Below are 12,365 nucleotides of genomic sequence, written 5' to 3' on the forward strand. Positions count from 1 at the left end.
AACACTGTCTGTTAATGCAAAGGAAATTCATGATTTGTTCCCGTTCAACATTTTCTCAACACCTTCCTTCTCTGGGAATTGCTCACAAGAATTTCCTCAATTTACCAGGAAAGTGCTTTTCCTTTCTGAAGCCACCTTGTGTCTTTCCTTCAGCAATTCAGGAAGAAAACACAAATTGCCTCCTGAAACCCTTCTGCTCCCTTCCAAATCAGTTCACTGCTCAAGCACAAGGCATAGGCTCATCCCTGATTCCCTCAGTGAGATAGGAGGTAACATTTTGCTACACCTGAGAGGTTATTAAAATAAAGAAAGAAAGTTGTGGGTTCTGGGTGTTGTTATTTAGGGTTTGGGTTTGTTCTAGTTATTTTGTTGGGTGTTGCTGTGAGCTGGGAGAGGGGCCAGGTTGAAGACCAGACCAAAAGGGAAGTAGGATAAGAGGGGAGGGGACAGAAAAGGAGGCAGTGGGGAGAGAATATAAGTTCCCTAGTACCCAGCCAAAGGGAAAGGGGACACGGTTCACCCTGGGCTGGGCAAGGCAATAAAAAGCAGCATTCTGTGTGAGTGTGTGTTGTGTGTGTGTTTGGCTCTTGGGAGAGCGAGATACACACCCAGCTCAGGTGAATCCTTACTAAGAAACAGTTCTCTTTTGCTTTGATGACTTTGTCCCCATTTAATTTCATCCAAGAGTTGGCTCCTTTCCAACACCTCTCTCCCAGCAGCTCAGGGCTGTGTTGCACAGCGCTTGCTGTGTGCCAGAGAGCACAAAGCAGGCTGGGCTGGTGCCCCTGAATATTTCTGCAGAGCACTCTGCATTTCACCCCTTTGCTGTGGCTGAGTGCAGAGCTCCAGGAGTGCAGGCGCTTCCTGGCAGAGCTGTGTGAGGCCCTTTTGTGCTGCAGATGTGACCTGCCAAGCTGTCCCTGCCTCGCGCTGGCCTCGGTTCCCCCGGGAGGCAGAAGCGCCGTGCCTGAAGGACGCTGCCCTGTGCTGGAGCCTGCGGAGCAGCCCGGCTCCCTCCCTGTGCCCAGAGTGCTGCACACACTGCTCACCTTTGCCAGGAGTGCCAGGGCAGCCGGCACAAGAGTAGGAATCCTCAGGCAGGCCTGCAGCCCTGGGCTGGGCTGTGCCTTTCTCTCCTCCTGTGCAGACTGCGGGCGGCCAATGCCACCAGTCTGTGCTGTGCCCGGCACGGCTGCGCTTCCCCTCGGGAGCAGCCGGCTGCCAGCTGGGCTCTGAGAGCGCAGCATTCGCCCGGGGCCACCAAGAGGCCCCCAGGGCCGGGCTGCTGCCTCTTGCAGCTCCAAGGGCCTCCTTCCAGCCTGCCCCTGCCCAGGCTCAGGCTGCTCCGGGCTCTGCCAGGGCTCTGCTGGGGCTCCAGCCTGGCCAAGGCGGGGCCTGCTCTCACCTGGCGCCCGCTGACAGCTCTGCACCAGCTCTGCGCCTTTCCCAGCAGCCTCCCTGACCTTGCTGCTTTCTCACTGGGGCAAAACTCTCCTCCAGACAGAGAGACTGCACTTAGGGATACAAATCCAAGGGGCAGGAACTCAAATGCTCTCCAGTCAGAGCTCAAGGCCCGCAGATGCACAGGGTGTTTGGGCTGCCCCACTCGTCCTTTGGTTCTGCCTGCAAATGCCACTGCCCTTTCTGCCTCAAACACAAGTGCCACAGCTGGGGAAAACCCAGCCAGTGGGCCACATTCCAAAGGCCCTGTGGTCTGGAGAGGATGACTGAAGAAGAGCCTTCCCCACTTTCCAACTGCACCAAAGAAGCCCTCAATGTCATTTTCCACCTCTAAGTATGGAAAGAAATGTTGAGCTTTCTCAGAGGCTCAGGAGAGGAATCTTTGAAAGGAATTGAGATTACAAAAAATTTATTTCTGTACAATAAATGCTAATATCCTACGTTACTATCCTAGGCTTCAATCCTGTGCGACAATCCTACACTAGAATCCCAAGTACAATTCCTATCTACAATTCAACTCTGTAATTCTTCTCTAGGCTGGTGATGGAGCAAACATTTCTAATGGTGGTGTCTCATCCATCTCTCCGCCTTCCACTCCTTCACCGCAGTGATCAGTGGCACCAGGCTGGAGGTCGGCTTGGTGAGAGTTACAAATGGATGCTGCACAAAGGAAAAAAAAAAAACAACAATAAGCCAATTTTTTCCAAGCTTAGAGCCTCAAATGCAGAGAAATACTTTTTAAATGAAAAGGGGATTGAGTCATAATAGGTCTAAGGACCAAAACTGGGGCAGCAGTGGCAGAGTTTGCTGCAAGAGCTGCTAAGTGCCCCAGCCCTGGAAAGATTTCAGGTCTGAGCATCCTGGTCTCTTTCAAGATGCCCCGGCTCACTGCAGGGCCCTTGGACCAGATGAGCTTTCCAGGTCCCTGCCAGCCCAGCCCAGTCTAGGACTCCTGGCTGTTTGCATTTGAACAGCACCAAGAGTGGAGGTGAGGAGGAGGGGGCTCATCTGATGCCTTGCACTTGAGTGGAGGAGGAGCCCATCCCTGGGACACTGTTTCCCTGCAGCCCCTTGGCATTTTACCTGCAGCAGCTCCTGGGCAGACCAGCGCTGCGCCTCGTCTGTCTGCAGGCAGCAGCTCAGGAAGTCCCGCAGCAAAGGGGAGAGGAGCTTGGGCTGCTGCAGCTCTGGGGTCCCTTTGGTGGCTATCAGGAGCTGAGCCTGGAGAAAAAGGAAACACCAGTCTCTCAGCTGCTTCTTTCACCTCTGGAACTGCTCTCCCAGATCCCATTGTTCAAGCTGCACTCTGCAGTGGCAGTTTCTGCCGTGGCACAGAGGCAGAGAGGACTTTCCTGGACCAACAAAAACCCAAAGCCTGATGCAGCCACAGCTTTTCCAATATGCAGCAGATCTTGCCTTGGCAGCTGATTTCATTGACTGACCTTGTTAGTGGAAACTACATCAGCAAAAGCCCCTTTGCTTCTCTGAGGATTCACCTGACCAGCTTGGCAGGCCATTTGGAAGAGGGACTTTGCTCTATTAACTCACTCTACTATTTCCAAGGATTATTACATGCAAAGCATCTCGGCAGTGCTTGTTGGTCCCTAAAGCACAGCTGCCATCAAACAAAAGTCTTCAAGCTTTTTGTTTGTTTCTTCTCTCCAAACCACTCTTTTAGAAACTTGGTTGGGTTTGGGCTTCTTGCCTTCATTTCAGGAAAGAGAACAGTAGCTCTAAGATGGTTGTTTCCTGTTAGTAGGGTCATCTCTGTGGACAAAAGAGCTGGAACGACTTCTAAGCCAAAGCCAAATGTTGCCTGAGAAGGGAGATTGTTTGCCTGGGGTAAGGCTTGAGCTCCCCCAGTGATGCAACCAAAACTCCAGCAGATGCTGATGTGCTGCAGGGACATTTTCAGAAAGGGACCGTGGTGGAAGTAGTTCCAGCAGATGGCAATGGGATTTTGTCCAATGGCACACAGAAGGTGGGCTGGGGGAGAAAGACAGCGGGATCAGAGAGTATTTACACCTTACCGAGCGAGGAGTTTCATTATAATAAGGAGGTTCTCCTTCCGCCATTTCAATGGTCACAATCCCAAAGGCCCAGATGTCAATTTTGGGGCCATATGGGTGACCTTTCACCAGCTCAGGTGCTCTCCACCAGTAAGTGCCGACCTCTGAGCTGCGTCTACTCTGCTCAGGGGTGAGTAGAGCAGACACGCCAAAATCAGCTGGGGAGAAAGCAAAAGACTGTTTTGATTTGAATCCTGTGCAATTAGGAAAGCAAGAAAAATAATTGCCCAGTAGAAGTTGGAGAATGTGCTGTTGAATCTCCTGCAACAGTCCCTGCTCTGTTTCCTCAGGACTTTAGCCAAGGAAATATGGCATTGGCTACTTCCAAAATCCCCACATTTTTTACACTGCCTCCAGCAGTGGCTTTTGTTCCCCTGAAGCTTTAGACTTGTAGCTCCCTCTCTCTGGAAGGGACACACACAGAGCAATGCCACTCTGGACTGCTTGTTCCCTGCCAGAGGTCAGTGCACGTTGCAACCGTGTGGTCAGCTCACAGCAGGGCTCCCTGCACTGCCACCAGCACCATTTTTGGGGAGCTGGCAGTCACTCCAAAGCAGCCCCACACCCCCCCATCCCTGGAATGCTGCACCTGACCAAGAATATACTGACCCAGCTTGACAGAGCCATCGGTCCTGAGGAGGATGTTGGGGCTCTTCAAGTCTCGGTGCATCACATGGTGGGAGTGGAGGTAATTCAGTCCTTGGAGGCACTGAGAGAGAAACCAGAAACAGGAGGGCAAAAATCAGGGATGGGATTTCATCACACAAGAAAGGAAACAGCTCTCCAAGATTCCCTCTCCAGGGGAATGGGGAGGAATGGCAGAACACAGTGCCATTGAGAGGAAGAGCTTGCTGCTCCAACACCAGCAGAGCAGCACCCTTCTAAAGAAAGGCATGTCAGCTTGTCAAAGAGCAACAGCAACTCCTGGTGTAGACTCTGCCCTGCAAACCAGCCAGGATGATGCTGCTGCAGTGGAGGTGCTCACAAGTCAAGAGCATTTTGGCTGCACTGCTAACCTTTTCAGCTGAGCACTGAGAGAAATGAGTCTCTCTTTTTTCTTTGCTGTTCCTTTCAAATGCTGCCATCACCACCTTTGCTTGTACAGACAATGAATGCAGTGCAGGCCAAAGTTTAGAGAGGTAAGATGGAGAAGAGCAAATACAAGAGTCAGAGTGAGAATGCAACAGCAGGAGAGAAGAGGACAAGAACAGAGTGCAGTGAGTGCAGGGGCACTGGCAGGCAGTTCACGTGGGATGCTCTTGCTTGCCCAGAGCATTCCAGCGACACAGAAACAAAGCCTGGCCCATGGAATGGCTCCTGTTCTGAGCCCCTTTCCCAGACAGTCCTGCCCCAGCCCTGGGAAGCACAGCTGGGATCCCTGACTGACCTTCCGACAGACGACAGCGATCTCGTCTTCTGTCATCTCGAACGCCTTGACAGCGTCGTACAGAGTGCCTCCATCCATGAACTCCATCACCAGCCAGAGTTCCTCACGCACAAGGTAGCTGAAAGAAGGGAACAAGGCCATGCAGATGAACATGCATACATTGGTTTCTTTGCTTGATTCTTGTTTCTGGATCCCTTTGTGACAAGGACAGAATGAAAGGAATAGACATTCCCTCCAGGCTGTGCATTGTTTGCAGTCTGTGCAGTCTCAAGGAGAACAGCACATCTGTGAAAAAGGAGATGTTTTAGATGGCCAGCAGGCAAAAAAGTGCAGTTTAGTAACAGCCAAGATGAAAAACCTGTCCCATGGGGTATTTCTGGAAATAAGCACCTAGTGTTCCTGGCATGGACAGCCATGGAAAAGGGGGCAAAGTGTCCAAAGTGGGTTTTTAACCTTGCATGCTTTTAGTATGGAAACAAACCTTCATGGGATGAGACCATGATCACTCACCTGTCTAAATAATTCACAATATGGGGACTCGTGTTCATCCTCATGACTCTGATTTCCGTAAGAAGGTCTTCCATCATGAGTCCTTGAATATCGATTTTCTTGATGGCCACCTAGAATGACATTGAAAATCAGCAACTTTAGAAGTTGGTGGCACGAGACCACAGCACACATGGGATGAGTGATTTAGCCATGACACGGGTGAGCCTTGCCAAAGTGCCTTGGGATTAAACAAAGAAGTCATTAGGAACTGACACTCCAACAGCTCATTTCTCTGCTCCTTTGGGGGCCTCTTACAGGACACGTGGCCACTGACATTTTGCTTTGTCCACTTGTTAGCAATCATGTCTCAACTATCACCCCCAAAGCTCTGAGCACACTCTCTGTTTCTCTGCCTGCACTTCAGAAGAAGTAAAGCGTGCCTTGGTACTCTGTGGATACATCTTGGGCTACAGGCAGGGCTTGGGGCTTTTAGGGAGGCCTTGCAGATCTCTCCCTACGTGCAGTTCCCACGTGCAGCACTGCAGGTGGCTGAGGAACTGCCAGGAACATTCAGATGTATTTGCTGGCAGCCAGAAATGAGAATTCAGCACTCTGAAGCCGTCGGCCCAGAGAGCAGTGAGATGCTCTAAGGCACCACCACCTTTGTTGGAGCAATTGAGAGCCAGGGAGAGCGTCCTTCTCTGAAAGGAACCGCTGCCCTCCTTGCCTTCCTCCTGGCAGCTGAGCAGGACAAAGACTGTGCCAAATGCGCACTTGGCAGGCTGGCACCAGTCTGTGCTTCTTGTGCCTTTGCAGCACAGCTCTAGCCACAGCTCCAGCCCCAGCTGACACAAGAGAGGAAAGCCCTGGAGAGCAGCAGGATCTGCAGGGGCTGTTGACATTTACCTCTCCTCCTGTGGCAGTGTCGACCGCTCTGCAAACATCTCCAAAACCCCTAGAAACAAAAGAGCAGCAAAGAAAGGAGAAGCCATTTAGATCTTGGAGTGAAAGCCAGCGCAGACAGGAGATGTCTGCTGGAAATGCCTCAAACCTGCAGCATGCAGGAGGGCTCTGCCAGAAGGGAGATGATGCATTTTCCTCTCCAGTGCATGGGCACTGGGCCTGTTCCTGAAGCACTGGGCTTTAGTGCCTCAGCTCAAAGGCCAGGTGATTCTTTCATCTCGGGTTTCAGTTTCTAAACGGGGCAGTTTTTATCCTGAGCACAGACTATTTCCTTCAGCAAACACTTGGGAAGAAATATTCCTGAGAACTGTTATCTCACTGCTGTGCTTGGGGGTAGGTTGATGTTTCTGGCAATGAAATACAAGTGTCTTTGACAATGCCTCCTGACCACACTTACAGATTCTGGCTGGTACTGAGACATGGGGCAGACTAACCCAGTGTCTTAATATGTTTGCAGCTTGCCTGACTTCACACTTGGTAGATATTCCAGCAGCAAATCACCTGCCCCATGACTGTGGAGAAGCAACTGTGCTTGGACTCACCCTCTGCCAACATTTTCCAGTTCAATGTATTTCCTGCGGGGATTTTCCATGTTCACCATTTTCCCTGAGGGAAACAAAATGCAAGATGCTGACTTGAAAGCAGAGATCCCACCATCCAAGAGATACAAAAGGCAGCCCCACAGGACACAGCAGGATTGGCTCTGAGCTCAGACACACCCAGGTGCTGATCAGTGCCCTTTTTGTGCCAACAGGGGATGGGAGACACAGAGTCAACTGGGCTCTGTTCTCAGCCCCCCCAGGTCTTATCTGAGAGCACAGCACTGGCAGCTCTTCTGGGCAAGAAGCAGATTCAATGACTTGTGCTGCAGAATCACAGAGGACTTGATGTGTGTTCCTAGAGACTGATCTGAGCAGGGCTTGGGTCAATGGGCAGCATTCTAACAGTCATGGGAATGACTGGGAATCAGGGATGGAAAAGTGCCATGGATCTGAGGAATATACAGCAGAGGGGCCGGAGGCTTGCTCCTGAGAAATGCCTACAGTGCACTTTGATCTGATCAAGCCCCAGGGATGTGTTTCTTGGACACATCTTTCTAAGAACAAAACAAGGATATTAAATACAGATTGTGATAAAATTATCTGTCCTTTCAACGGGGGCACAAAAAGAACACCTCTGACTCTCTCTTTCTGTGTCACCTGATGTTCTTTTAAAGGAGTTCTCACAGACAAACATATAAGCTTCTCATAAAATACCTGTAAATCTCGTAGTGATAATAAGAACAGTCATAAAAATGACACCAGAAAGACACATGAAGACAAGAAGAGCTCCTTCAGGATGAATTAAAAACTCTACCCAAAAAAATCCAGAAAAAACCCAAACTAAAACCAAAACCACAACCAAGAAACAAAACGCCAAAACCAAAGAAATTCTGTGAAGTTTTTTGCTCTGGGGATGGGTGAGAAGTCAGGAGTCTAAGGAGAATTTAGGAAGCTAACCATTCTATCCAGTTTGGCCACCAGCACACAGGACTTGCCCAGATCATTTCCTAGGTCACAGCCTTCTGCTGATGCAAGAACAAGCCCTGCTTCTGCCTTCAGCAGACAGGGAAGCTCAGGCAAACCCCAGCACCTCCAAGCTGCCCTTAGAGGCAGCAGGAACACCCAGAGCACTCTCTTGCTGCCTTGGAGCACAGCATTTCCTGTGGGGAGCCCTAAATGCCCCTGGGACACCACAGGGAGGAGGATCATTTGGTGCAGCTGTGCTGACACGTGCACACAGTGCACTGTCCCTCAGAGAAGAAAGACACCAGACGTACTCAGGAGCTCCAGGGAGTCATCCTCCACCTCCTGTTGCTGAGCAGCAGCTGTGTCACTGCTGGAGCTGAACCAAGTGCCCGGGCTCCACTTCTGAGCTGGGGCAGCAAAGGCTCCTTTAGGTGACACTGCTGCTGCTGCTGCTGCTGCTGCAGGTTCAACAGAAGAGCCTGTGGAGATCTGAGACAACAAAGGAGTTTGTGTCAGAAAAGTGGCTGGCAGAGATTAGCCCCAGATCCCATTTCAAATGCAAGCCCTTAGGGAGGTGCTGTCAGCCACATGCAGGGCTCTGCCATGGGGTTTTTCTGATGTTCACTTCTCTAACTGCATGGGTCAATCCCAAAGGCTGGTTTTACTCAAGTTCATGGCCAGATTTCCTCCAAAATCCATTTGCATGGATTTTCTGAAGGATGACTGCCAAAATGACCATTCCATTTCTCTGAAAGAACTCTTTTGCCCCTCCAAGGGCTGCAGACACACTTGCAGCTCCTTGTTCAGATGTTCTACCTCCTCCCATGGAGTCCTCTTTTTCTCCACCGTCTTCAGAAAGTGTCCAACCGGCAGCGCTTCTGCCTGGGACAGTTTCTGGTCCTCGCAGGAATCTCGGGGCTCCTCGCTGCCAGTCCCTTGATGGAAATCTCTGCAGGCTGCCAGGCCAGATGTCAACACTCCCACCTGGAGTCGGAGAGAACAAAGCAGTCAGAGAGTGCAGCTTGTCCCTGTCAGCCAAGAGTCATGGACTGTGAGGAAAGGGAGAGACCAGATTCACAAGGGATACAGACAGCTTCTTTCAAGATCCAGCTGAGTCACCGTCTTCACCTGCAAGAACCCCTCAAGAAACAAGGAGAGCAGGAAGAGGCCAGCAGGAATGCCTTCCCATGACTGCTGGCCAAAAGGCCAAAGCACTAGTCCCCTGTCCAGGGCAGCAGCTGAGATTCAGCCCAGCAGGGAGTGTCCTTCAGAGTGGCTGTGACAGACACTGGAGCAGGAGGGCACTCAGAGGCATCACCCCAGCCCCTGCTGCTCTGCTGGGGAAAGGCAAGAAGGGCAGAAAGCACCAGGTTGGTGACTGCAGTGGCTATGGCTCTTTCACTCACTGGTTCTTCTAGAGCCTCTTGCTCCTCAGGGAGATGAGTTCTCTCTTCTATTTCTCCTGGAGTATTCATTTCTTCCTCCAGCCTCTCGTCTGTCGTCCTGATCCTAGCCTGGGTTTGTTGCATCTCTGCCTGCAGCTCCTCCCCAAAGTTCTGCAAAGAACAAGGGGAAGCTTTTATGAGTGGAGTGGCTGCCACTCCTCCACTCACCTCGTTTTGGAGATGGTGCCTCAGCAGATAGAGATTCCAATGATCTTGTATTCTTTTCATCTCTTCTGTGCTCCTCCTCCTCACTGCCATGATGTCATTGGGAAATACAGTCAGCTCTTCTTGTGCCTCTGCCTCCATGTTCTGTAGACACAAATGCAGAGCAAGTGACTGTGAGATGCTGCCCCTGTCAGAATCCCAGCAAGCTGGGGCCTAAACAGGACAGCTCAAAGCCCATTTTCCAGGGGTCACTGGCTGAGGGGAATGGCTGGGTCCTGGCAGGACTCTAGCACTCAGCATCCTCAGCCACCAACAGCAAGAGCTGGCTGCTCAGAAACTTGCAGCTCTGCCTTGCACTAAAGACAGCACCCTCCAGAACTGGCACTTACTCTCTGGAAAAGCTGTGGCTGTGGTGTGACCACAGGTGGAGCCTGGTGGTCATTTGGCTCCTCTCTGGCCTCTTCTCCAGGAGCACAGGGAGCCAGAGAAGAATCTTCCCTGGGTTCTGTGCTCTGTGGACAGACAGGAGTGTGAGACACAGGCCATTACCTCTCATTTATAACCTTCTTTCTGTTCAGCTCTAGAGCCAGCTCTACTAAGCACAAATCATCATCTTTGATAGCAATGGGATTCTAAGTCCCTCAGACTAAATTCAAATCGGCTGATTTAACTGGACTGCAAATTGCTCTGAATTAGATAATCCCCCCTGGCTACTCTGGGGAGGCAACATTCTTTCTGCAAAATTGGGCTTTTAGGTTTTTTTAAGCTCTGCAATACACAATTAGGAAACGGCCAATGATGCCTTTGCTCTTGCTGCTGCAGACATGGAAATGGATTTTCTTGCAGCCTACTCAGCTGGCCCTCTACTCTCTACTGCCCCAGGCCAAGCTCACAGCTTGCTGCACAATTCTTAGACCCCAGGAACATCAAATGTTCCTTTCTCACTCACCTCCGGATCGGCCCCTCTGAATACCCGGCTCAGGTGACCTGCAGTGGGCAAGGGAAAATGAACCAGATTCTTTGAGGAAACTGCAACCAGAGCATTTTTAGAAGGTCTCCCAGTCCCCATTTTCAAAGTTGTGCTGCTTGACCCAGCAAAGGGAGGAAATGACAGACTCTGCTGCCACAGACCGTCCCATGGAGGGAACACAACCCCTGCAGGTTCCCTTGCAAATGCTGCCCGCACAGCCCTGGCCACACACACCCCCTTTGGAGCTGAACGTGTTGGCAGGAGGAGCTTTACCCAAGTGGCATCCAAATGGTCTTTCTGTTTCGAAAGAGCAGGAAGACACGAAAGCCAGGTTAGGTAACACCCAGGGAAAACCTCTACTTACGTGCCAGGTTGGTCATGAAATAGGTTGAATATCCTATTCCATAAGCAGTGAAAACTGCAGCAGCAAGTTGCCCAATCATTTTGGGAACTGCTGTGCAGGTTTTCAAACTGCTCGAAAAAGAAGAAAAACGCAAGGCTACTCTCAGTGTGCGTCTGCTCACTGAAAAGCCTCGAGCGCACAGGAGGACACTCCTGCACTGAGCGAACTCAAGAGCTGCTCTGACACCCCTGAGGCCTCCCGTGCTCCAAGGCAACCTTGTGATGTCACCACAAGCACGTGGCAACCGTGCCCTGACATCACAAAGCAAAGGCTCTGTGCTGGTCTGTGAATTGCTGCAGGTGGATGGAGTGATGTTTGTGTAGGCCCAGGCTGCATTTTTCCCTCTATCCCCCCTGGGCTGCCTTTTTCAGCTCTTGTTTTTCCCCCTGTGCCCCCTGTGTCCCCTGTGTCTGTGCTGGGTCCCAGCTGGCGGCCGGGCCGGGCGGAGCAGCAGTTCCAGCCCTGGGTGTCCCTGGAGCGCTGGGAGCTGCCGGTGGCCCCAGGCACTGTCCCCTGAGGAGCTGCTGAAGGACAGGGAGACACAGGGGGCTGAGGAGGCTGAGGAGGCACTGACGCTGCAGGGACGGTGCCCTTGAGCTGCTGGGGGCACTGAGGGCTCTGGGGGAGCAGAGGGCCACGGGGGCACTCAGGGCACAGGGAAGTGGCACAGGCTGAGGGCGCTGGCGGCTCCAAGGCCCCGGGATGGCTCCGAAGGGATGGAGTGGGCTGAGAGGACTGTGAGGGGCTGAAGAAAGTGAAGGGGGCCGGGGCTTTGCCCAGGGCACGCTGGGGCTCAGGGGATGGAGGGGCCAGCAGGGAGCACACAGGGCTCCGGGCCTGCAGCTCTGCCAGCCCTTGGAACCAATTGCAGAGGCTCCACTTTGGCCACAGCTGCCCTGCAGACCTTGAGCACAGGCGGGCACTGACAGGAGGCAGCAGGGAGAAGCTGAAGGCCACCAGCTCCAGCAGTGCCCAGGGAGCTGCTGCTGCCAGCCCAGAGCCCGGGTGAGGCCGCAGGGCCGCTCAGGCAGCCTGGGGCTGAGGGTGGCCTGGCCTTTGGCCCTGGCCTTTGCACAAACTTGTTCTTTCTCACCCTCCTGGGGAGGCGCTGCCATTTGCCCTGCCCTGACTGAAGGGCAGCTGCTGCCAAGGGAAACGGCCCCATCCTGACTCAGTGTTCCCTTTGCTCCCCACGGGTCCCATCTGCTGTCCCTGTCCAGGAGAGCTGCTCTGCACGGGAGGAAGAGACCCAGGGAGAGCCCGGGGACTTGGGCAGCTGCAATTCCTGCTGATGGACTTGGAGTTAGAGATGGTCACAGTGGGACTGAGAGTTACAAGTTGATGGTTATTTATATAGCCTGATGTAGACTGGTATTTGTACAGGTATATATGTATGTCTATTGTTCTCTTGATGCATGTATATTGATGTGCTGACATCTGTATTTATACTGACATACTTGTTCAGATGTATGGCTGTAGAGTTTTGTTGATGGGGTTGTAAGAAT

The sequence above is a fragment of the Zosterops lateralis genome (genome assembly GCF_965231275.1).
Source record: "Zosterops lateralis genome assembly, contig: HAP1_HAP1_SCAFFOLD_98, whole genome shotgun sequence".
In the NCBI taxonomy this organism is placed as follows: domain Eukaryota; kingdom Metazoa; phylum Chordata; class Aves; order Passeriformes; family Zosteropidae; genus Zosterops; species Zosterops lateralis.